At 46.5% G+C, this 24,340-nt stretch overlaps 1 protein-coding gene across 2 annotated transcripts in view; it reads left to right on the top strand.

Annotated features, from left to right (window-relative positions):
• Positions 1-1,854: 1,854 nt before the first annotated feature.
• Positions 1,855-24,340, top strand: part of Zbtb46 (zinc finger and BTB domain containing 46) — a 95,467-nt gene continuing 72,981 nt past the window's right edge. Inside the window, exon 1 of one of the 2 annotated variants that reach the window (XM_052723293.1) lies at positions 1,855-2,036. The gene's annotated coding sequence lies outside the window, so the exon portion shown is untranslated. Of the gene's footprint in view, positions 2,037-2,297; positions 2,455-24,340 lie in introns of those variants that run through there. The other variant, XM_052723294.1, reaches the window with a different exon arrangement.

Here is a 24,340-nt window from a genome sequence, read left to right as displayed (position 1 = left end):
GGCTTCCTGAGCAATGACTGAGCTCCATTGTGTTTATGGGCAAGGTTCTTCTATTGCTCCCAAGTTCTTCATGGAAAACAGACAGCATAACATCAACATGATCCTTCTTGAATGTGTCTTGGGTGCCTAGTTACCTTGAGAGAAACTGGGGCTCTCTCTGAGGGAAAGTGAACTTAGAGGTCTCCTCATGCTTCACTTTCTTCATGAGCAGCAAACAGAGACCAAACTGAGAAAGGGGATAGTCTGAAGGACTATCTACAGACAATGTTCTTTGTCCCCTCAGAGGGAGGTGTACCCAGATTGACCCTCGGATCCTCCCGGAGGTCAGGAGCAGTATGTCAGAACTGTGCTAGTCCTACTTCTCCAAGGATAGGCACACTGAGGCGGGCAGGAGTGGGGTGTGTGTGGTGGTGGTGGTGGTGGGGCTTGCTTCAGACCAGTTGTGCCAAGAGAGTCCTCCAGCAGAAAGAATGAGACTAGGGACACCTGGGCCATGAGTGCCAGCCTAGATGCCTGGCGAGGGGTGGGCAGGGCATGTGCACAGCCATCTCCTGGAGGGAATATCCCTGGCTTTCATCTGACTGCCAGACCTCTGCTCGCCCTTGCTCGCTCAAGGAGAATCTTCTCCTGCCAGCCCTCCCACTGCCGCCCATGAATGCCTCCTCACACAACATGAGAAATCCTCCATCAGGGCGGGCGCCTCCCACCTCCAGAGGAATTTCGCGGCGCTGGCCCCTCGAGGAGGCAGGGCGCAGACAGCCTAGGGCGCCTTGCGATTGGTTGGCCCAGCAGGGCTCAACTCCTCTACGCCCCTGGCCAGCCACAGGCTCACCTCCTCCCCTCCGCTGTGCCCAGGAGGGAGCGTGGTGGCCTTTAACCCCGGCGCAGCGCAGGCCAGCCAGGAATGTACGCTACCCGTTCCAGCTCCCCAAAGGCTCGAGGACACAGGAGGCAAGAAGAGACGCGCGGCACCGCACCACTGGGGGCGGGGTGTAGAGACCCATCCCTAGCTATACCGGAATCGAGATGCGATCACTGGCTGGGAGCTGCTGACCAGGACAGGGTTCTCGCCACTTGTCTGAGCCCCAGGCCCTCACCAGCAGCTGGATGACAAGACCGACGTGCGGCAATCAATGCTCCTAGTTGGCCAAATATAAGTACCGTTTGCAGGCACTGCCACGTGGCCCGCTTCTCAACACGCGCTTCTCTGGGAGAGCGCTCAGGTCCCCGGATGGCGGGGGTGCACAGTGACCAGCTCCTTCAGGGCACCGCGCCCCTAGAGCGCGTTTTCTCCGCTCAGCATGAGCCCCGCGGAACCGCCATGGCGCGCCTGGAAGTCGCTAAGTTTGGGAGACGCGCGTACGGCGACGGCTCCTCGGGATTCGGAGACAGCCATGACCCTGGGTCTCGTGCGTCCCCAGGGACAGGCGCTCAGACGACGAGGGGTGCGCCAACTCGACCCTGCTGCGGTGCCCTTGTCCAGCCCACCTCTCCCATCAGGTGGTCTCCGTCTGCGCGATCCCGCAGGGCGGGAGCGTCGGACCCACGGACCCCATTCCTTGCCACTCGCAAGCCCATGGGAGGGGGCTTCCCACAATGCCCAGCGAGCTCCAGCCCGCACTTCCGCTGTCCGGCCCCGCGGGGGGGCGGTGGGCCGCCGGAGCACCGGCGGCTACTCGGCCCCGGCCAGTCCGCTGCGCCCTGCCGCCGGAGCGGGGGGCGGGGCCGGCAGGCGGGGGCGGGGGCGGGGCTGGGGCGGTGGCCGAGGCCAGGGCGCAGCGTAGGCCAATCAGCGGCGTCCGGGCGCGCGCCGGGGGCGGGGTCAGGGTCCGCGGGCGGGGCGCGCGGGGGCCGCGGGGCTGGAGCAGCTCGGGGGCGCGCGCCGGCCTGACGGACGGACGAACGGACGGGCGGACCGAGCCACCCGGGCGAGCGCGCAGCTCGGACCCTCCCGGACGTAGCGCTCGCTGGTGGCCGCGCGATCACCGGTCCGCGGCCACGGCGCCCGCCCGCGCCGGCGCCCCATGGGGTCACAGGTAAGCTGCGCCAGCTTCATTGTCCGCGCGGCCGGGCTGGCACACCACGCCGGGGCCGGGGCCGAAGCCCTGGCCGGAGCCGGAGCCTGGGCCAGGGCGGGGGCCGGGCAGCTGCAGCCCTGGCTGCTGTGAGCCAGGGCGCGCCCCCGCCCTGCCACCCGCCCCGCCCCGTCCCGCCTCGCGGGGGCGCCCTCCTGGGGGCGATGGCGCCCGGGGACAACGCGGACGGAGACCCAGGCCCCTGGGGCCACGGCCCCAGGGGCGTGGGCGGGGCGGCGCGGCAGATCCCCGCGGGTCTGATCGCAGAGGCGGCCGCGGTGCGGAGCTGCCCGACCCCTTGGCCCCCTGGCACCTCCGGCAGCCACCACGACCGCCGGGGTCCTTATTCATCACCTCCGAAAGGGGAATTTTCCAGCTGGTAATTTCTGCTGCGTCAACGCCTGGCCCCAGGAGGCAGCCCGGGGGCGTCCCTGCGCCCCCCGCCCGCGCCGCCCCGTGCGTCCCCCGCCCGCGCAGCGGAGCCGCACCCGGACCCGCCCGCGCCGAGTTTGCCAAGAGTCAGAACTGCGGGACGTGGGCCCTGGGGGTCTTGGGGGTCATTGTCTCCCTAGAAGCCGGACGCCGGTCGTTTTAGATTTCCATTTTAATCATGGGCCGAACTAGGGTGCAGGGCCCTCCTGGTGCGGTGGAGAAGGGAGCGCAGAAGAGACGCGGCGCTCAGAGCGCACGGGGCGCGCAGGGGAACCCGGTCCGCTATGAGTCGCGTCTTTGTTTCCCAGTAAATAGACCTGTCAGTTTCACAGGTTAGCGAAAGTCAGTGTCAGACAACTCAATCTCGAGGGTAAAACCGGAATTTTCTGCACCATGGAGAGGGTTCTGGCTAGTTGGGGGATTCCCTGGTATGGCTAGCGATTTCACTATTAGTAGGCGGAACCAGCCATACACAATAGAACTGAATCCGGGAGCCCGGGAACAAGCTAAGGACAGATAATTTCTAATCCAAAGAAATATAAACAGAAGAAAGTTTGACTGAAATTCTCAATGAATTTCCTCCGGCTCTCAAGGCTACAATCTCAGCGTGTATTTAGAGGTTACAGTGGCAAGATTGTTATCAGCACGTTTAAAGAAATGCTAATTAGAAAATGGGTTTAGTGAACTGTCTCCGCACTGACACCTGTGCACGGAGCACTCCTGTGGGTGCATTGTCTTGCTTGTAGAACGTTGGATTGGATCCATCCTCTAGGCTAACTTCCCATTTGGGTGCAGATTCGCGAATTCCGCTCTTGCTGATCCTTGTCTTGCCTGTGCAAGGCAGTGTTTCCACTCGGCAAGAGAGTAGTTTGCTCACCAAAAGGAAATTTATGGAAGGGTTTCCATGAGAAGAATGAAACAAAGTTTATTATAGTAGGATTCCTCCGTTTTGGTATATTTTGTGATATTAGGTACTTTGAACTGAAGTGTTTAGAATACATCTCCCATATTATTGCAGAAAAAATTAAGCAAGTGATAGTGGTTCTTACGAAGAAGTTATTGCAGATAGAAGTTTAGCATTATCTTTGAAAACCTTGTAGTTGTTCTCTTATTTTTTTTTCTGAAGGGGAAACCACGTTGGGGGTTATTGCCAGTTTTCTCTTTAGAATAGTAGAAAGAACTCACTTTGGGTTTCTAGAAATCCAAAATCCAGTCTCACGAGGACATTTAAGCTTCTCACTGACACTACCTTGAATGTAAAAATTTTGCTTTGCTTAGATAATTCTATTCATGTTCCATTGCTTTATGTAAATGTAAAGTTGTCCTGTGTCCAGACCCCAGTCTCATCTCTTTCTTACTTGTCAGCTGTTACCAGGGCCACTGGTGACACTCAATACCCTGCATCAGCTATGCCAGGATCAGGCCAGTTCTGTCCACTTCTGTATAACTTCTGATGCTCCTTGGTCACTCAGTAACAGAAACGAGAAATACATATCAAGAAATGGAGAGAATGCTTCAAAGATTCATAGAAAATGCCTGAAAGCATGAGAAGTCTGTTACTGCTGAAGATGTCTTATTTACAAATACTACTAAATTAAATATATTTTAACGTGAACTTCCCAACTTTCTCCTTGCATGGGAGTTTTCAAATTAAGGAAAATTGGGCCACTCTGTCCCTGTGGTCTGGTTTCTGGGGCAATGATCAGCTGCTGTACTGTACTCCATGAGGTCTTAGACCAGCCTCTGAGAACTGAAGAGGCCCATTTCGTGCATAGAGCAGAAAAACACTTGAGCTAATTCCTCATGGTGTAGCCACTTTCTGTGCTTAGACACCCTCTTAGCTGTGAGAAGAAAATTCTAGAAACAACCGTCTCCATGTAATTTACACACAGGGTCCTCGCACCTGCCTTTACAGACTGTTTCAGGAGCTTCATGTTTTGTGTTTTTTTTTTCTTCTCATTTTTTTTTTAAAGTAAGCTTTTTATTCTGCTCTAAAGACATTCTTATTTAAATTCTCTGGAGTGATGGGTGTATTGTTAAGAATTTCCCTTTGAAGCTGGGGCAGTGGTGGTGCAGGCCTTTAATCCCAGCACTTGGGAGGCAGAGGTAGGTAGATCTCTAAGTTTGATGCCAGCCTGGTGTACAGAGTGAGTTCCAGGACAGCCAGGGGTACACAAAGAAACCCTGTCTTCAAAAACAAACAAACAAACAAAAAAACAAAGAATTTAGAAATTTCCTTTGACTCTGTCCCCTGACTGGGAGTGGATAGAAATATTTGTTCCTAGAGTTTGCTGAGTCGCCTAACCCCTAAGAATAAACAGATAAGGGAAATGTTCTATTAAGACCAAAAGACAAGTCTTTGAAACACTGCCAACTTGTTCCAGTCATGGTTTTCGTGTCTTGTTGCTGCTCTGTCTTCGGCCTGACCAGTTCTGGTCTTGAACTTGTCGTGAGAGCTGGGCTCTGAGAATATGGAGTTGGTAGAGGATTAGCTCTTTTCTTTTCTCCTCTTTTTTTTTTTTTTTTTTTTTTTTTGAGGTAGGATTTTACTCTTTAGCCCAGGCTGGCTTCAAACTTTGTATGTAGCTTAGGTTGGTCTCAAATTTGAGGCAACTTTCTCTTAGTGTCCCCGCCCCCCCCCTCCCCCCCCCCCCCCCCCCCCCCCCGGGTTTCTCTGTGTAGCTTTGCGCCTTTCCTGGAACTCACTCGGTAGCCCAGGCTGGCCTCGAACTCACAGAGATCCACCTGCCTCTGCCTCCCGAGTACTGGGATTAAAGGCGTGTGCCACCACCGCCCGGCTTCTCTTAGTTTTTAAGTGCTAGAATTACAGCTGTGTACCACCACACCCAATCTTTTCTATTTAGCCTTTTTGTTTTGTTTTGAGACAGGGTTACACGTGGTCCAGGCTGGTCTCAAACCCACTATGTAGCTGTGGATGCTCTTAAACTCCTGATCCTTTTGCCTCCTACATCATGTGTATTCTAGATCAAAGGTGTACACCATCAAGCTTGGCTTTTCTGCTGTAATTGCTTAGCCACCTTTTTATTTCCCTCAGGCTGTGCTTTGGTTTACTAGTGTGTGCCTAATGGTATTGCTTGTAGGTAGGAAAGAGAAAACACTTTCTGACAGGTTATTCTATGAACTGACTGAAAGGAAAGCAAAATAAGTCAGATTTGACCTAAGTATGACTTCTATAAGATTTTATGTTGACTAATTGAATTTCAGAGTTTCATCAGTGATATTTATCTTTGATTTATATTTTTAAGTTACTATTTTATTTTTATTCATTTATTTTTTAAAAACAAGGTCTCTCTATGTAGCACTGGGATTAAATTTATGTGCCACCACCACCAAGCAACTAAGTCTTTTAAAAACAATTTGGATTAAAAAAATTACTAACCTAGTTATCAGAGTAGCAAGCTGGGACACGTCAGTATGTTTTTCAGCTCAGCACACATTGAGCTTTTTGTGTTTTGACAGATGTGCTTCTGAGTTGTGTTGCAGACATTCTGGCTTTCCTTCCTTCCTTCATTCTTTTTTTTTTTTCTCTTCAGTTTTTGAGACATGGTCTTGCTATGTAGCCCATACTGGTCTGGAACTCAAGATCCTTCTGTATTCTGAATGCTGGGATCAGAGATATATACACCATCATGCCTGTCCCCAGCGTTTCTTTTGACTGTTTTTAGAATTCAGAACCTGCTATGGACCAGACCTTAGGTCATTCTGGGGACACAACTGATATGACAATAAATGCAGGTGAGAAGTATCTCAGAGAATATAGGCAAGATGAGGACCGGTCTTGGAGTTTCTACAGGTAACCGGAGGAAATGGCTTTCAGCATTCATTCAGAGCCAGCACTTCCTCTGCTTCATGGATATTGGATTGCTGGTGAGAGCTGGCAGATCTGGGACAGAAAGGTAGTCATGATGGGCATGAGACATGATTAAGTTCATATTGTGCCTTTTATAGCTTGTCTTCAGCACAAAGCTGAGGTGGTATTGTGTTCCCCGATCTATTGTGCACCCTAATAAACTTACCTGGGGTCAGAGACAGAACAGCCACAATATTAAACATAGAGGATAGGCAGTGGTAGCACACGCCTTTAATCCTAGCATTCCAGAGGCAGAAATCCATGTGTTCAAGGATACAGCCAAGCATGGTGACTCACGCCTTTTATCCCAGAAAGCGAGCCTTTAATCCCAGGGAGTGATGGTAGAAAGCAGAAAGACATATAAGGCGTGAGGACCAGGAACTAGAAGCATTTGGCTGGTTAAGCATTTGGCTGGTTAAGCTTTCAGACTTCTAGCAGCACAGTTCAGCTGAGAGCCATTTGGATATGAGGACACAGAGGCTTCCAGTCTGAGGAAACAAGAGCAGCTGAGGATCCGGTGAGGTTAGTTAGCTGTGGCTTGTTCTGTCTCTCTGATCTTCCAGTGTTCACCCCAATACCTGGCCTCAGGTTTGATTTTATTAATAAGACTCTAAGATTCCTGCTACACACCGCCCCTCCCTGTGGGTCTGATGGGAAGACCCCTCTTTGCCTTTGAAAGCAGGGACATGGTTCGACGGCTGTTTTACTGCTGTGTGTACAGGTGCCCAGGTGGCACACTGAATTTCTTCTACACTCTCTGCTAGTAGTTCTCCAACTTTTGGTTGTAATTTCAATTGCCTACAAAATAGGAAAGATGCATAAATTCACATGAATGATATATTTTAAAAGATATCTTGCTGGGTGGTGGTGGAGCTCGCCTTTAATCCCAACACTCTGGAGGCAAAGGCAAGCAGATCTCAGTGAGTTCGAGGTTAGCCTGGTCTACAGAGTGAGTTCCAGTACAGGCTCCAAAGCTACACAGAGAACCCCCAAAAATAAAAAAAAAAAAGGTATCTTAAGGGGGCTGGGGAGATGGTTCATGGCTCAGTGGTTAAGAGCACTGTTGCCTCTTTCAGAGGACCCAGGTTTGATAGGTTTGATTCCCAGGGTCCACATGGTAGCTCACAATCATCTGTAACTCCAGTTCCAGGAGATCAAACTCCTCTTCTGGCCATGAAAGTGGTGCACATACATACATACAGGAAAACACACCTATGCACATAAAAAAATTTAAAAATTATCTTAATTTAGTCAGACATGGTGGCATGTGCCTTTAAGCCCTGCACTCAGGAGGCAGAGGCAGGCAAACTTTGTGAGTTTGAAGCCAGCATATTTTACATAAGTTCTAGGCTAGCCAGAGTTACATAGTTCTTAAAAAAAAAAAAAAAAAAAGGAGGTGTGTGACTTAATTTATGCAAAAGTTGAGATAATATTGCTACTTGCATGAGGTAGATATTTGTAAGTTGTTTTTGTTTCCTTCGTTGATTCATATCCTCCTCTAATAATTCTGAAGAAAGTATCATTTCTTGCACTTAATACAAAATGTTCCTCTTTACTAATATATAGTCTATCCCTGTGTCTAGAGGTTCAGACAAAGTTGCTTTTGTATTTTGGACTGTGTACCGAGGGTTTAAAACTGATAAGTGTGTGGGATTTAGTTTAGTTTTAGTTTTGGTGGTGGTGATGGTGCTGGGTATTTGACTCAAGGCCTTCTTATTCTACCACTGAGCTGTAACCCCTAGCCCAACATGTCTAAGAGCTGTCTCTATGAAAAGTGGATACACTTGGGTGACATGGCCCCCTTGCTTGTGAACAGGTTACTTGTCTTAGTGTAGGACACTTAGAGAACTGGAAGTTTAACCCTCAGTCTTTGATAACTGTCCATTCTTTTTTTTAAAAGTTTTACATTTATCTATTTGTGTGTGTGTGTGTGTGTGTGTGTGTGTGTGTGTGTGTGTGTGTGTGTGTGACAGAGAGAGAGAGAGAGAGAGAGAGAGAGAGAGAGAGAGAGAGAGAGAGAGAGAGAAGAGTTCCTTCCTGCCTGTCTGCCATGTGAGTGGAGGTGGCCAGAGGAGGGCATCAGATCCCCTGGGGCTGGAGTTAGAAGTGGTTGTTCTCAGTGTGGGTGCTGGGAACTGAACTCAGGCCTTCAGGAAGGGCAGCAAGTGCTCTTAACCACTAAGCTATCTTTCCAGCTCTAGATATTTTCTACTCTTAATGTTGTCTGGCTGTGGGGTCACAGCCAGACAACAGATTTTCTAGAATCATCTATAATTGATAGTCAACCACAGGCACCTGCTCAGTAGAGGTTAAGAAATGGAGTGAGTTGTCGATGCGATAGTTCAGTGGGTAAAGGCGTTTGCTGCCCATCTCAACCACTTGTGTTGAAATCTCCAGACCCACAAGGTAGGAGAAGAAAACTGACTCCTGCAGACTGTCCTTTGAGTGCCACATGTGTACTATTGTGTTCACTCATACACTAAATAAATACATGAAAATAGAAATGGAGTTGAGGACTGGGGGTGTAACTCTACCTGCCTACTGTTTGTGGGGCCTTGGGTTTCATCCCCAGCACCTGGGGGAGTGGGGAATGAGGCCTTTCTGGCTGTAAAGACAATAGTGACAGAACCAGAAGATGAACTGTTCTCGTTACCAGTGCAGCTGGTAGAGTGGGGACATCAGTCTTGGAGGAGCAAAGGTGAGGGGTTGGATTGCTTACAGCAAAACAGGCTCAAGGTTTTTTTGCACAAAACTTTGGTGTGTACAGTTTCAGTGGGGTTGTGGTTGCTGAGTGTCCTCCAGTCCCTGAGATCTCAGGATGGTCATCCCAGGAGGTTCAGGTCTGGCTTCATACTGGACTGTCTCCACCATATATCCATTGAAAATGAGCTGTAAAAAGAAAGTGGTCCACAGTCTTGGTGCTCAAAATAGGTCTGTTCTGTGTTCTCATTCTATCCCATTTAAAGCGCTGAGGCCTGTGAGTGGCAGTATGCTTTTATTTAGGAAGTTCAAAGCCAGTTTGGGAGTTTCTGAAAGAAGAAATTACTCATCTTCATTTAAAGATGAGGACAAACTGGGAATGATTTGCTGGTATAACTGGCATTCTTCATTTTCCAATTTTAAGCAGAATCTGTGACCTTCTAAATACTTATATTTTCTTATATTTCAAGGGTACCTGCTCAACTTCAAGATGATCCTGATGCTTGGACTTTATGTATATGGTTGTATTCTTCCAGGAAGCCAAAACACCTGCCTAATACTCCATACTGAGTGTCTGGTCATGAGGAAGCCTTGGGTCACCTAAGCCTCTGCTGCATTCAAGATCTCTTTTTTCAGATACAACTTTGTCATTCATAGTAACCATTCCTTGGCCAGCATTCCCTCATATCCACAGAAAAAAGGTGGTCACAGAGATCAAGTGCCTAGAATGCCAAGGCACCGAAGGTCAGAAAGATACCGGGACAGAGGAAAGGAAGATACAGAAAAGAAAAAAGTATTATGGGGAACATATGATCATGGATGAAGTGTCCTGGAATACTGTCTTTTTCCTTCTTCATGTATTGATACTCTTAGTGGGCTGCATTTCTGTGGCTACTGTGCATGTAGCATGTAGGTACTATGAATACAGTATATTTTCATTGTTGGTAGTTTATTGAGTGCTATGTGTGCAGTGCCTTGGTGATTTAAGTTCAGAGTGTGGGCACTGTGTGTGCAGTGTATTGATAATGTGAGTTCAGAGTGTGGGTGCTGTGTGTGTGCTACATGTGACTGTTAGTGTGAGTGCTATATGTGTTTGTATGGATGGTATGTGGTATGCATGCTTTGTGAGTGCTGTGTGTGCAACGTGTGAGTACTATGAGTTTGGAGTATGGGTACTCTGCATGCAGTGTGTGGCAGCTATGTGTGCAGTAGGATAAGTACTTTGTGTGCCCTATATTGATGCTTTGTGTGGATATGTAGATGCTATGTGTATATTTTGAAGATGTGTGTGCAGTGTGTGAATACTGTACACACAGAGTGTGGATGCTGTGAGTGTTATTCTGTTTTCCTTCATTGACTGACAGCTGTTCCTGAAAACATGTTTTCAAATCCAGCACGGGAGTATGAAGAAGCTGCCAGTCCTGATGTATGGCTAAGCCTGCTCCTGTGGCCAGAGAACCCAAAGGCTTGTAAACCTAGTCTTCTGTATTCTCCTCATTGGGCCTCAGAAGCCACTACATCCCTCAGACTTGTTTTTCATACTTGCACATGTCAGCTCTGGGGATGTTTCCAAGGCTTTCAGCAAATTCCCAATTGGGATCTATGTCCCACAGGAAAGGGTTGCACCCTGGCAAATGTTTGGGGGTTACTTCAGGACATTGGACTGCAGCTGGGAGGTGCTCAACAGGAGGTGCCCCTCCTTCCTGGCTGCCTCAACTTACCAGAACTATTATGGCAGCTGCTCTGTGTAAAGGTGTCAACTTCCCAGCACTTCTCATATGTGCCAGTTCCAGTGGATCAGCTTTCTTCATCTATTCTTCAGTGTTAACAGCACTGAGAATTCTCTGTACATTGGAGTTGAGTATAGAAACTTTCTCCCATAGAAACTTTTCAGGAGAGAAAGTTAAAGAGTTTTTGGCTCTTGCTGTGCTCACTGAGAGATTTTCCTGGGCAGTATAACTTGGGCAAGTCACCCCATGGTCTTGTATTCTGAGAACTTGGAGTAATATGAAGATACTATTTCCTGGGATTACTAACTCTGAATCCACTTGTGTGATTCTGAAGGGGAACTAAGAGAGTCAGGATATTTAAAACATACTGGTGCTTATTAAATGATAGGAATGCTCCTACCTGAAACAAATGAAAGAGTTGAGGTTAATGACACTCAATAATTAGATAATCCCCCCCCCCAAGATAGTGTTTCTCTGCATAGCTTTGGCTGTCCTGGAACTCACTCTGTAGACCAGGCTGTCCTTGAATTCATAGAGATCCACCTGCCTCTGCCTCCCAAGTGCTGGGATTAAAGGTGTGTGAACCACCACTGCCAGCATTGCTTTTTCTTTTTTAATGTGTGTGCGTGCGTGCGTGCACATGTTTGCAGGTATATGGGGAAGTCAGAAGTTAACCTGTACTGTATCTCTGAACCCAGACTCTTTGCAGAGCTTTATAAGGACGTACTTTCCAGCCTTACTACAAAACTGCTCAATGAGGACTTGGTGGCTGAGGCCATGTGGGTCCCAGATGAAGATTGTTAACACCATCTCAGTCTGTGGAAGGTGGGGTGCCATGTGTGTGGGTGCCATGTGTGTGGGTGCCCATTTAGCTTTCAGTACTGCTTAAGAACAACTACAAGGTACTTCACATATAATTTTTAAAATTTTATTTATTTATCTATCTATCTATCTATATATCTATTTATTTATTTGGTGTTTTGGAAGCCAGAAGTCCAAGATCAAAGTGTCATCAAGTTCCCTCTACTGTGGTCCAGGAGAGTTCTCATTTCTCCAGTATCAGATGTTGGTAGCTGTTCTTCCTTCATAGACTCATTTCTCCATTCTCTGACTTCATCTTCACGTGACTTTCACCATTGTGTGTCTGTGCACAAGGATACCCGTCTTAGTGGTTTAGATCTACTCTGCTGTATGAGGAGCTTATCTCAACTTGACCATGCCTACAGAAACCATTTTTCCAAATGAGGTCACATTTAAAACTGCTGGAGGTCAGAGTTCCCAGACCTGTTCAGCTCTGACACTTTCCCACATAGATTTTGCTCAGTCTAGCATTTATCAAGGCCTCTCCAAGCATTACTAGCTGTCACCTTCCTCAACCATGATATCCTTGATGGTCTTGTTATTTACAACAGAGATGGCAAGTAAGCAGCAAATCAGCTAATATGTACTGTAAACCTGCACATGCCCCAAGCCTGTGGCAAGCAGGGGATTAGCAGTGAACTGTGAACCAGACACTGTGGTGAGGGTAGCAATGATGTAAAAACAGATTGGGGTGTCTCTCTTAGAGACAGAGCCCTGGAGGGAGATGCAACAGAGGAAGGAACAAGGAGGGATGAGACTGACATTCTGGATGTGATGAGTAGAAGTGGAGCCCAGAGCACTGGCAGGCAGCTGGAGGCAGCTGAGCTGTTGAGGCTGTGCATGTGTCCCCATCCAAAGCAGGGTTGGGTCCCATGTTTGTCATGCTGCTGCATTTGTTTCCGTCTCTGCCACCAGGTCATATTGGGTTCCTGGCTATTTCTCTTCCTTGGGCGGTAGATAATTCCTTGCAGCCTCTTTCAGAAAAGCGTTTTGTGGGAATGTGTATGGTAGAGATCAAACCCAGGGCCTTGACATGCTAGGCAAGTGTTCTGTGACTGAACAGGGCCCCCAGCCCCAAAATGGCATTTTAAATATTGTCCCTGGAAACAAGGAGCAAATCCTGAAGTATAGTTATGGAAACTTGGAAAGATTTGGTTTGTGATATAGAAACATTAAATAATTTTGTTGTGTGATGGGTCTGACACTCAGCTTTGAGGTACAGATGGATATAAAGAGCTTTCCAGAGTTGCAGATAAAGCTTAGTTGGTAAAGTACTTGCCTAATATACATAAAGACCTGTATTTGATCCCCAACACCCCATAAAACCAGTTGTGGTGGGCTGGATATTTGTCTTAGTTACGGTTTCTATTGCTGTGATGAAACACCATGACCAAAAAGCAAGTTGGGGAGGAAAGGGTTTATTAGGCTTACATTTCAGCATTGCTGTTCATCACTGAAAGCATTCAGGACAGGAACTCAAACCAGGGCAGGATCCCAGAGACAGGAGCTGATGCAGAGGCTATGGAGGGGACCTGCTTACTGGCTTGCTTTTCCTGGCCTGCTCAGCCTACCTTCTTATAGAACCCAGGATCACCTGCCCAGGGATGGCACCACCACCATGGGCTGGATGATATCCCATTGATCACTGAATGAGAAAATTCCCTACAGCTAGATCTTTTTTTTTTTTTTTTTTTTTTTTTTTGGTTTTTCGAGACAGGGTTTCTCTGTGTAGCTTTGCGCCTTTCCTGGAACTCACTCGGTAGCCCAGGCTGGCCTCGAACTCACAGAGATCCGCCTGGCTCTGCCTCCCGAGTGCTGGGATTAAAGGCGTGCGCCACCACCGCCCGGCAACAGCTAGATCTTGAGAAGGCATTTCCTCAACTGAGGCTCCTTCCTCTCTGATGACTCCAGCTGTGCCAAGTTGACACACAAAACCAGCCAGTACAGTGTTGTAACATGCCTTTAATCTGAGCACCTGGGAGGCAGAGGCAGACTGATCTCTGAGAATTCTAGGCCATTGTGGTCTACACAATGAGTTCTAGGCCAGCCAGAGAGTTAATTGTGAGGCCCTAACTCAAATAAAAACAACAACAAAACCAAACAAACAATAAACCAGTTGTGGTATCACACACCTATAATCTCAGCTCTTAGGAGATGAAGATAGGAGGATTAGAAATCATCCATAGCTATATAGTAAGTTTGGGGCTAGCCTAGGCTATGTGTTGGTTTTTGTTTGGTTTTGGAGACAGAATTTCTCTGTATAACAGCTCTAGCTTTCCTGGAACTTACTCTGTAGACCAGGCTGGCCTTGAAACTCAGAGATCTGCCTGTCTCTGCTTCCCAAATCCTGGCATTAAAGGCATGCACCACCACCACCCAGATACACTGTCTTTAAAAAAGAAAGAGTAGGGAATGGAACTGGAGAGATGGCTCAGTAGTTAGGAATGTTTCCTGTGCAAGTTTGCCAACCTGAGTTCCATCCTTGAAACTGTAGGAGGCATGTAGGTACTTGTGCTCATGGAACCCATGCAAAAGTAGGAGAGAACTGACTCTATATAAAGAATTTAAAAAGAACATTCCAAGGTACCTACAGCAGCCATGGTCAGCTGTGAGACTGTGGATTGTCTAAAATGGACTGCTATTGTTCATCTTGCAACACTTCTTGGACTGAGAGATGGGAGTTGCTATCTCTGAGGGTCACTTTGAGTGTGGCCCTGGCTTGAGGTGAGCGACCAAGTAAGGTAGGTCCTTCTGCAGATATGAGTAGGTCTTCTAGGGGAATAAGGCAGCTAGAAGATAGAAACATCCGTAGAGTCAGGTACCATATTAGAAAGAGTGTGACATATTTGCTGTTATCGCTTGATTACATACTTTTCCAATTTTGTAGAAGTGACATTTGCTTATACCTTAATTGTATTAAAAAATAACTTCAGACAGCCTGGCCAGATGACTGAATTGGTACAGTTGCTAGCTGCCAAGTTTGAGGACTTGAGTTTGATTCCCAGATCCCACATGGTGGAAGGAGAGAACCAGGACAACAGTAAGCTGTCCTCTGACCTCTATACCCATGCCATGGCATAGTGCTCACCCTGCATAAATATATAATTTTAAAGCTTTAGACTTTTTTGTTGTTGTCTTGTTTTGGTTTTGGTTTTTCAAGACAGAGTTTCTCCATGTAGTTTTGGTGCCTTTTCTGGATCTTGCTCTGTAGACCAGTGTAGCAGGAATCTTAAAAGTTCTTATTAATAAAATTAAACCCGGAGCCAAGTATTTGGGTGAACACTGGAAGATCAGAGAGACAGAACAAGCCACAGCTTCCTCAACTGGCCAACTTCTCAGCTGGCCTTGTTTCCTCAGACTGGATGCCTCTGAGTCCTCATCCAGAATGAATCTCAGCTGAACTGTGCTGCTCGAAAGCCTGAAAGCTTAACCAGCCAAATGCTTCTAGTTTCTGGCCCTCATGCCTTATATATCTTTCTGCTTTCAGCCATCACTCCCTGGGATTAAAGGCTCACTTTCTGGAATTAAAGGCGTGAGTCACCATGCTTGCCTGTATCCTTGAAAAGATGGATTTCTGCCTCTGGAATGCTAGGATTAAAGGCGTGTGTTACCACTGCCTATCCTAAGTATCTAGTGGCTTTTCTGTTCTCTGACCCCAAATAAGTTTATTAGGGTACACAATATTTTGGGGAACACAATACCACCACAGACCAGGCTGCCTTGAACTCACAGAGATCCACCTGGCTCTATCTCCTGGGTGCTGGGATTAAAGGCATGTGCCACTTCCGCCTGGCTTTTTGTTTTGTTTTTTTCCAGACAGGATTTCTTTGTGTAGTTCTGGCTGTCCTGAAACTAGCTCTGTAGACCAGACTGGCCTCGAACTCACAGAAATTCACCTGCTTTTGCCTCCCAAGTGCTAGGATTAAAGGCGCCACCACCACCTGGTGCTTTAGATGTTTTTGAATGCACACAAACTTAGAAAACATGTCCCTGTCACCGACTGCAATGATTCCTAGGATTCTGCTCTGCTGGTTTCACTTATCTCCCTCTCTTTTTTTTCTTGAATAATTGAAAGCAAATCTCAGACATTCAGTTTTTAGCACTTTACCCTGTAGGGCTAGCATAACAACACACCCAGAAACCTACTTGCCCCACATTGAGCATGCCCAGGTTGGGTCCCTGTTTTCTAGACTATCTCATGGTGGGATAGGGCCTCTGAACTTTTTTTTTTCTGGGACGATTCCCTCTTTGCTGTTGAGGAATCTGGCCTGTGGTGTTTTCTGTGTGGGGTTCATAACCTAGTGGCCTGGAACAAATGTCCTGGGCTAGAGTAGTACAAAGGGAAACTGGAAGTACAAACTCACCTTTAATGGGCAGGTCCTTCTGATGATGTGTAATAATGACATTTTCATCTGAATTCCAATTTCATGTGTTTTTAAAGTTTTAAATTTATTTGTGTCTATGGTATATGTGCATACACAGAGGCCAGAGGGGGCTGCCCAGTATTCTGCTCTATCATTCTCTGCCTTGTTCATTTGAGAAAGGAGCTCTGGCCCGGCAGTGATGGCGCACGCCTTTAATCCCAGCACTTGGGAGGCAGAGGCAGGCGGATCTCTGTGAGTTCGAGGCCAGCCTGGTCTCCAAAGCCAGTTCCAGGAAAGGCGCAAAGCTACACAGAGAAACCCTGTCTTGAAAAACAACAGCAAAAAAAAAACTAAACCAAAAAAAAAAAAAAAAAAAAAAAAAAGAAAGGAGCTCTTACTGGACCTGGAGCTAAACTAGTGGCCAGCAAACTCCAGTAGTCCTCCTCTAAGTCTTACACAGCATTGGGTTACAGGCATGCCCAGCTTTTTACATGGTTTCTGGAAATTTGAACTCAGGTCCTTAAGTTTTCACGGCAAGTGCTTTTACCTGCTGAGTCATTTCCTCACCTCCAACTGAATTTCTCTCTCCTCTCCTCTCCTCTCCTCTCCTCTCCTCTCCTCTCCTCTTCCCTCCTCTCCTCCCCTCCCTCCCCCTCTCCTCTCCCCTCCTGCACCCTCTCCTTCCCTCATCCCCCTGTCCTTTCCTTCCTTTCTCTGTGTATGTGTGTGTGTGTGTGTGCGTGCATGTGTGCACCTGCAAAGGCCAGAGGACAACTTGAAGGATTCAGCTCTCTGCTTGTACCGTGTAAGTCTTAGGGATAGACCTTGGGTGGCAAGCTTGGTGGCAAGCACCAAAAGATCAAGAAGCAATACACGTTTGCCTTTTGTTGTGGAGGCTCATATGGATTCTTTGAACTATCACCTATGTGATGATAAATCCAAGTTTTAAAATAAGCTTAGAAACCTGTTTTCTTTAAAAAATTCTAAATTTGCTATTGGCTAATAAAGCACAGGAATGTCTTGTGAAATTTTTTTAACCTCAGAAATGTCTCAGTTCTCTCATTTTAAGTTGGTTTCTATTTAACTTTTACAAAAAGCACAAATTAGATGTATTTCTCCTTCCCCTGGCTTTGTAACTCAGCATGACCTTGAATGACCTTCTTCCTCTACTTCTGAAGCACTGGGATTACAGGAGTGAGCAAGTCACTGCACCTGTTCCCCCCTTTAATGTAGGAGATGGATGTGTAATATTGCTTAAATGTAGTATTTTCCAACTAGTGAGGATTTTCTTAAGAAAAGATTGCCATTTTAGTGGTCAACACTAAAACTTACTTTTAGATGGATAGGATTGTTTCTTTTGATTTTGTTTGGTTTTGCTTTCAAGACAGGGTTTCTCTGTGTAACAGCTCTGGGTGTTCTGGAACTCACTCTGTAGACCAGGCTGGCCTCGAACTCACAGAGATCCGCCTGCCACTGCCTCTCAAGCACTGGATTAAAGGCGTGCACCACCACCACTTAGCTTTTTAAAAAATATTTCAATGTATGCTTCTCATTTTGGAATTAAGACCTATTTTTGCTGCTGTTGTTTTTCCCCCTTCCAGATAAATGGCCTTTATCCATAACAAGCACTACGTCTAAAAACATACTTATTCAGTTCCTCCAGGAAAGTAGAGTTGATGAACTAGATGTGCCACTTGAGGTGCAGGGTTTGGTTTCTCCCTGGAACTCAGGGAGGAAAGTAGGCTTGCACAGTGTGCTACTGCTGCTCTCTGATCTGCCATGTGCCAGGAAGGGAGCTGTCATCTGAGCAGGGAGGAACTGAGTGATGGCAGTACCTGACTCAGCCATCACAGAACTCTGGTAAATGTCATTGCTTGCCAATCTAGGCATGTTAAGGTCACTGGATATTGAACACCCAGGTGACCCACAGGCCATCAATCTAGGTCTAAACCATACACCATAAGTTCTGTATGAGTCAAGGCATCCTGGCTCTCACATTGCTTGTGGTCTTGGGCACAGGGCTCCCGGAAACCTTGCACTAGATATGTGGTGAGGGTACATCCTGCCAGAGCTACCCACAGGCTTGCAGGGGAATTTCCATCTGTTCTGGAAAGTCAGTGCTTTGGGCAGCTTCTTTGTGAGGAGCAGGTAGTTTTGGGATGCTAGGTGGCATGAGGGCAGTAAGCCTCACCTGATCCATGGCCTTCATGTTAGGGAAGCTTGTGGGGAGTCACAGGTACAGGCTCTGCCTGGCCTTCCTAGCTCCAGCCCTCACAGGAATAAGGACTAAGGAATCTTCTCATATCGGTATTGGGTTTAACCTCCTGTGCACTGACATCTCACTTGGTGGCCATATCTTCATGAATAAGGAACTCACTTTTTCAGGGAAAGGGGTTGAAGCAAGTGTCTTGAGTCTGACCAGTAGGCCTGTCTCACCCAGGGGGTTGGGGAGATACACACACACACACACACACACACACACACACACACACACACACTCGCACACACACTGCTATTTCTCTCCTGGTTCCTATGCAGTTAATTCCATATGAACTGCTGAGTATCAACACAAACAGCAGTCAATGCTCGTCTAGTTAGAGTCCTCAGCCATATTCTAATTGTTGGGAATTTGGGAGTTTCTTGCTTTTTTTTCTGATATATAGTAGTTCTTAGAACAAAAGAGGTTTTGAGTTGTTTCCTTTATATCATAGAGTACTTTATATCATAGAGTACTAAAGTTAGAGCCAGTGGGCCAGAGGTAGGGGCATGTTGGTGCATCCTGGAACTGGCTTATTCAGGACAGGAAGTGCCACTGTCTTTAAGTATGTAGGACCTCACATTACTTTGATCAGCTTCATAAAATATCGTTAGACCTCTTGGAGATCTTTTCTTAAAGTCTACTATATTGTTCATAATTTCTTTAGATGTTTATTTAAAGTTTTAACATTAAATTAGGCTAAGCTGCCAGTTTCAGAATTAGCTTTGACCTTAAAAGAATAAAACAAGCTGGGTGGTGGCAAAAGCCTTTAATCCCAGTACTCGGAGGCAGAGGCTGGAGGATCTCTGAGTTTGAGGCAAGTCTGGTCTTCAAAGTGAGTTGCAGGACAGCCAGAGCTGTTACACTGAGAAACCTGCCTCAAAAAAAAAAAAAAAAAAAACAACAAGCAAGCAAACAAACAAACAAAACAAACTCACAAGTGGTGTCACATGCCTGAAATCCCAGAGGTGGAGGCAAGAGAGTCAGATGTTCAAGGCCTCAGCCACATGTTTGAGTTTGAGACCAGCATGGCCTATCTGAGATCCTGTCTCAAAAAATACAAAGGCTGGAGAGATGGATGAGTCAGTGGTTAAGATGATGTACATGTCATGTAGCTCACAATCATCTGTAACTCCAGTTTCAGGAGATCTGATAACCTCTGGCCTGTGGGCACCTACACTTGTGTGCACCTACACAGGCTCATACACGTACACATAATTAAAAAAATAAAATAAATCTTTAAATTTTTTTACAGGAGTTTTATTTTTTTTTATTTTTATTTATTTATTTATTTTTTTTTGGTTTTTCGAGACAGGGTTTCTCTGTGTAGCTTTGCGCCTTTCCTGGAACTCACTTGGTAGCCCAGGCTGGCCTCGAACTCACAGAGATCCGCCTGGCTCTGCCTCCCGAGTGCTGGGATTAAAGGCGTGCGCCACCACCGCCCGGCCAGGAGTTTTATTTTTATTTTTATTTTATGTACACTGGTATTTTGCCTGCAAGTATGTCTAGATGAGGGTGTTGGATTCCATGGAACAGGAGTTACAGGCAGTTGTGAGCTGCCATGAGGGTGCTGAGAATTGAACCTAGGTCCTCTGGGAGAGCAGTCAGCGCTCTTAACTGCTGAGCCATCTCTCCAGCCCAATAAAATAAATCTTAAAAATAAACAATAACTTAATCCTAGCACTCGGGAGGCAGAGGCAGGCAGATCTCTGTAAATTTGAGGCCAGCTTGGTCTACAGAGCAAGTTCCAGGACAACCAAGACTATACAGAGAAAATTGTCCTGAAAAACCAAAGCCAAACCAACCAACCAAACCAAATAATAACAAAACCAGGCATGCTGATGTACACTTGTAATTCCAGTGCCTCAGAGACTGAAGCAAGAGGATTGTCATGAGTTTGAGAACAACCTAGAGTACACAATGAGTACCAGGCCAGCAAGACCTTAACTTAAAAAACAAAACAAAAAAGAGTAAAGGAGACTTTGGGGGTTGCCTGGCACCCCCAGCTAAAACTATATAAGGTAGTCTTGATGTCCTCTCCTTTTATCAGTCTTAGGTAGAGCATTGAATGGATTTGCTCTTACCCCAGGAGGCTCATGGGTGGCTTCATTGCTCCTCTGACTGTAATGAAAAGGAATTCAGGGTTCTTGGTGCCCAGCACCACTGAAATGTGTACATACAATGTCAGTTTCTGAAGCAAGGACTGCAAACTGCTGGGGATGACCCCAGGTAGACCTCCGCCGAGAGCTTTTGATATTTGCTCTCTCAGATATACTGGACATGCTTGCTCTTTCTTTCATTTTCTCTCCTTCCTTCATTTCCTCCCTCCCTCCATTTCTCTCTCCCTTTACATTGAATCTTGCTATACAGCCTGTGTATACCATGGAAATGGAGAAGCCATGGTTGAAAAAGGATCATTCTGTGTGAAGACCTGTTTGCTTACTGTTCATCTGTTCAGTGACTATTTGTGATCTGATGAGCGCCTGTGTGTGAGAGGCCATCAGGAACTTTGAAACCAGAGGTCAGATTGCTGTGGGACCATGACAGGGACTCTTGGGCTCAAGCACTAGAATATTTCTAAGCAGCATCTGTACAAAAATGGATTCTTGTGCTTCCCACTAGTGCAGCTTATTTGACATTCTATTTGAAATTATTTGACTTATTTGAAATTCTATTTTATTTATTTATTTTTTTAGAAAGAGTGTCATGTAGCCCAGGCTGGCCTTGAATTTAATGTATAGATAAGGATAACCGTGAATTTCTGATCCGTCTGCCTCTCCCAAGGGCTGGGATCACAATGTATGACACTATGCGTGTTTATGTGGTACTGGGAATCGAGCCTAGGGCTTCCTGCATGCTATGCACGCACTCTCCCAACCCAGCTACACTCTCAGCTAATGTGGCTTCTAAGAAAGAAGTGAGAAGACTCAACTAGAAGACCTCACTACTCACTTGCAAGCACAGTGATCCTAGAATGTGCCCAACTTCCTACTAAATCCTGTTTGAGTCTGAGTGGCCAAGAGCTCAAGTCACCATTCCAAACCACAGCATTTAGCTATATGAAAATGGGCTTTTCACCTTGTGAAACTGATTTCATCTTGTTAAGTGGCTGGCATCTATTTTTTCTTTTGTCATTTCTAAAGATTTTGGGTATAAGTGTGTATTTGAGACAGGTATTCTATTGAGGTATATATCTTATCAGTACCTTACTATGCAGCCTAACTTAGATTGGAATTCATGATCTTCCTACTTCCGCCTCCGAACTGCTAGGATTTTTAGGTGTATGTCACCATGTCGGGCTCTGATCAGCTTTCTTTCTAATAAAATCACTCTGTAGTTTGTGTTGAAGGCCTTGGAGATGCTCACAAACTAGGGGCTTCCAGTAGGAACTTACTCTTGACTGGTTCTGGTAGCCAGAGGGCCAAGGTTAGAGTATGACAGGATTATTCCCTCTGAGGTCCCTGCCTCTGTGGTTTGCAACGCATCCTTGAGTTCCCCTTTTCTAAGGATACTAGTCACATCTGATTGGGATTGTCATCTTAGTGTAGCTGTAAGTTTTCCTGTGTCCGACCCAGTCCGCAGCTGCTCAGACCCAAGTAAACATCAGAGACTTATATTAATTAAAACTGCTTGGCCATTAGCTCAGGTTTACTACTGACTAGCTCTTGCACTTAAACTCGGCCCATTTCTGTTAATCTATGTGTCTCCACATGTTCCATGGCTTTACCTGTGTGCCATTACATGCTGCTCCCTGGACGGTGGGCTGGCATCTCCTGACTCAGCCTTCCTCTTCCCAGAATTCTCCTTGTCTGCTTATCCCACCTATACTTCCTGCCTTCCAGCTACTGGCCAATCAGTGTTTTATTAAACCAGTGTACAAAAGCATTATCCCACAATATCTTAGTTTGGTCAAATCTACAAAACTGTCTTCCCAAATAAGGCCCCATTCTTAGGTATCAGGGGTTGATTTGAGTAAACCTTTTAGACAGGATTTAAACCATGGCAACAACAGATGTGCTCTCAAAACAGTGTAATCAATAGTCTTGACACCTCTGCCTTGTGCGGGACCAGGGCACTGCTTCCCTAGGCCTCCTAGCCACACAGTGGTATTGTTTTTACTCTTTGGGGGGCCCTCCTCCCAGCTCCCAAATATATCACACATGGAAGCTTATTCTTAATTATGAATTCCCAGCCTTAGCTTGGCTTAGTTTCTAGCCAGCTTTTGTTAACGTATCCTGACTACCTTTTGCCTCTGGGCTTTTCCTTTTCTATTCCTAAATACCTCTCTTTGTTTCTTACTCCTTGGCTGGCTGTGTAGCTGTGTAGCTGGGTGCCCGGCCGGCCCCTGGACTCCTCCCCTTCTCTGGTTCTTTCTCGATCTGTTTCTCTTTCCAGATTTCTCCCTCTCTATATATATTCTCTCTGCCTGCCAGTCCCACCTATCCTTTCTCCTGCCTTGCTATTGGCCAGTCAGTTCTTTATTAAACCATCAGGTGTTTTAGACAGACACAGTAACACAGCTTCACAGAGTTAAACAAATGCAACATAAACAAAAGTAACACACCTTAAACACAGTGGTTACACATTTTCTACCTTCAGTTCTTTTCCTTAGTGTAGAGACTTGGCATCTTGTTTTGTTTCTATCAGTACCTAAAATTGAGTGTTTTGAAATATTCTAAAATGAACGATTTTAGTATTGCAGGTTTAATGTGAAGAAGGTATTATGAGTTTTTGTTTTGTTTTTTTGATCCTAAGTGTATGAACGAGCCTGTGTGATGTTAGGATATGATCCCCAGGCTGAAATGTAGCTAGTGTCAGCAGAAGACAGAGCAGGGTAGGGCAGGGTGGGTAGTGAAGCGTTCATACTGGGTGTGCTGTCTGCTCAAGGACAGAGTGGCTGGCATGCCTGAGGGCTTCCTGAAACATGAGGCAGTGTCTAGCTACTGGAAGATGTATCCCATCCTTATCCTTGTACATTGGCAGACCTGATATAGTTGAGCCTTTGAACTCAGGTATGGTCTAAAGGAAGAGTTTTAGAAGGCTGATTCTAGGCTAGAAGGGATACTTGGATCCTGTGGCTCACAGAAAGGGCATCTTCAATACCTTTCTTTTCCATTGCACAAAGCAAAGGAATTTCCCCATAACAATTTCCCTTCAGCCAAAAGGACAGAGCTGGCAATCCCCACTGTGTGGTCCTAGTTAATGTGGCAAGAACAGGGGCTTGTCCTAGGCTTTTTCTTCTTAATCTCTGGGGCCACCTTTCCATGCATCAGAGCCTGAGTGAGGATGTTCATGGAGTTGGCTAGTGACTTCCCATGGCTCCAATCTTCCTTGAAGTGACAGCATTCAACTGAATTTCCATCTTGAGGCTAGAGCCCCAACCACCCTTGATACCTGGCAATTCTCTTGTCTCCCAGTACATGCTGACTGCAGTCCTCCTTGTCCTCATTCTGGACTGGTATGTATTTCTGCCACTTCTATGCTTCCAAACCATCCAGGGACAGGGGCTCTAAGCAGCTCTTTTGTTCTTACATGCACTGACCCACATGAGATCTATGGGGCAGTTCTACCTGACCTCTGCTTTAGCCCCGTTTTCTCCATTAGTGGGAGTCACAGGGAGGGTCACAGTTGGAGGGCCATTCAAGATTATGAATCTCACAGTGGGGGCTCCTTGGTGGGTCTTCTAAAACCACCTACCACTTTCTGCTGTGGAGCTAGTTCCAGTCTCTCCTGCATCCTCTTTACCTCTGTACTGTCTGGACCCCTCTCAGGCTGGCTCTAGCCTTTGCTGGAGTTGGCCTAGCAGATGGGATGGTCTTGGTTTCCACCTAGTTTTGCTACAGGTTCACCTGCAACATTAGGGCTGTGCGTATCTGGTTGGAGCTGGATTGTGCAGACGAGACCCCCTGTAATCCTAGTTAGTACTCAGGAGGCTGAGGCAGAAGGATTCAAATTTTTTTTTTTTTTTTTTTTGGTTTTTCAAGACAGGGTTTCTCTGTGTAGCTTTGCGCCTTTCCTGGAACTGGCCCCACTCTTTCTCTCAGCCAGAT

The sequence above is a fragment of the Peromyscus californicus genome, unplaced genomic scaffold (genome assembly GCF_007827085.1).
Source record: "Peromyscus californicus insignis strain IS unplaced genomic scaffold, ASM782708v3 Scaffold_7__1_contigs__length_154581171, whole genome shotgun sequence".
Taxonomy (NCBI): domain Eukaryota; kingdom Metazoa; phylum Chordata; class Mammalia; order Rodentia; family Cricetidae; genus Peromyscus; species Peromyscus californicus.
This window is presented reverse-complemented; position numbering and strand designations above follow the sequence as displayed.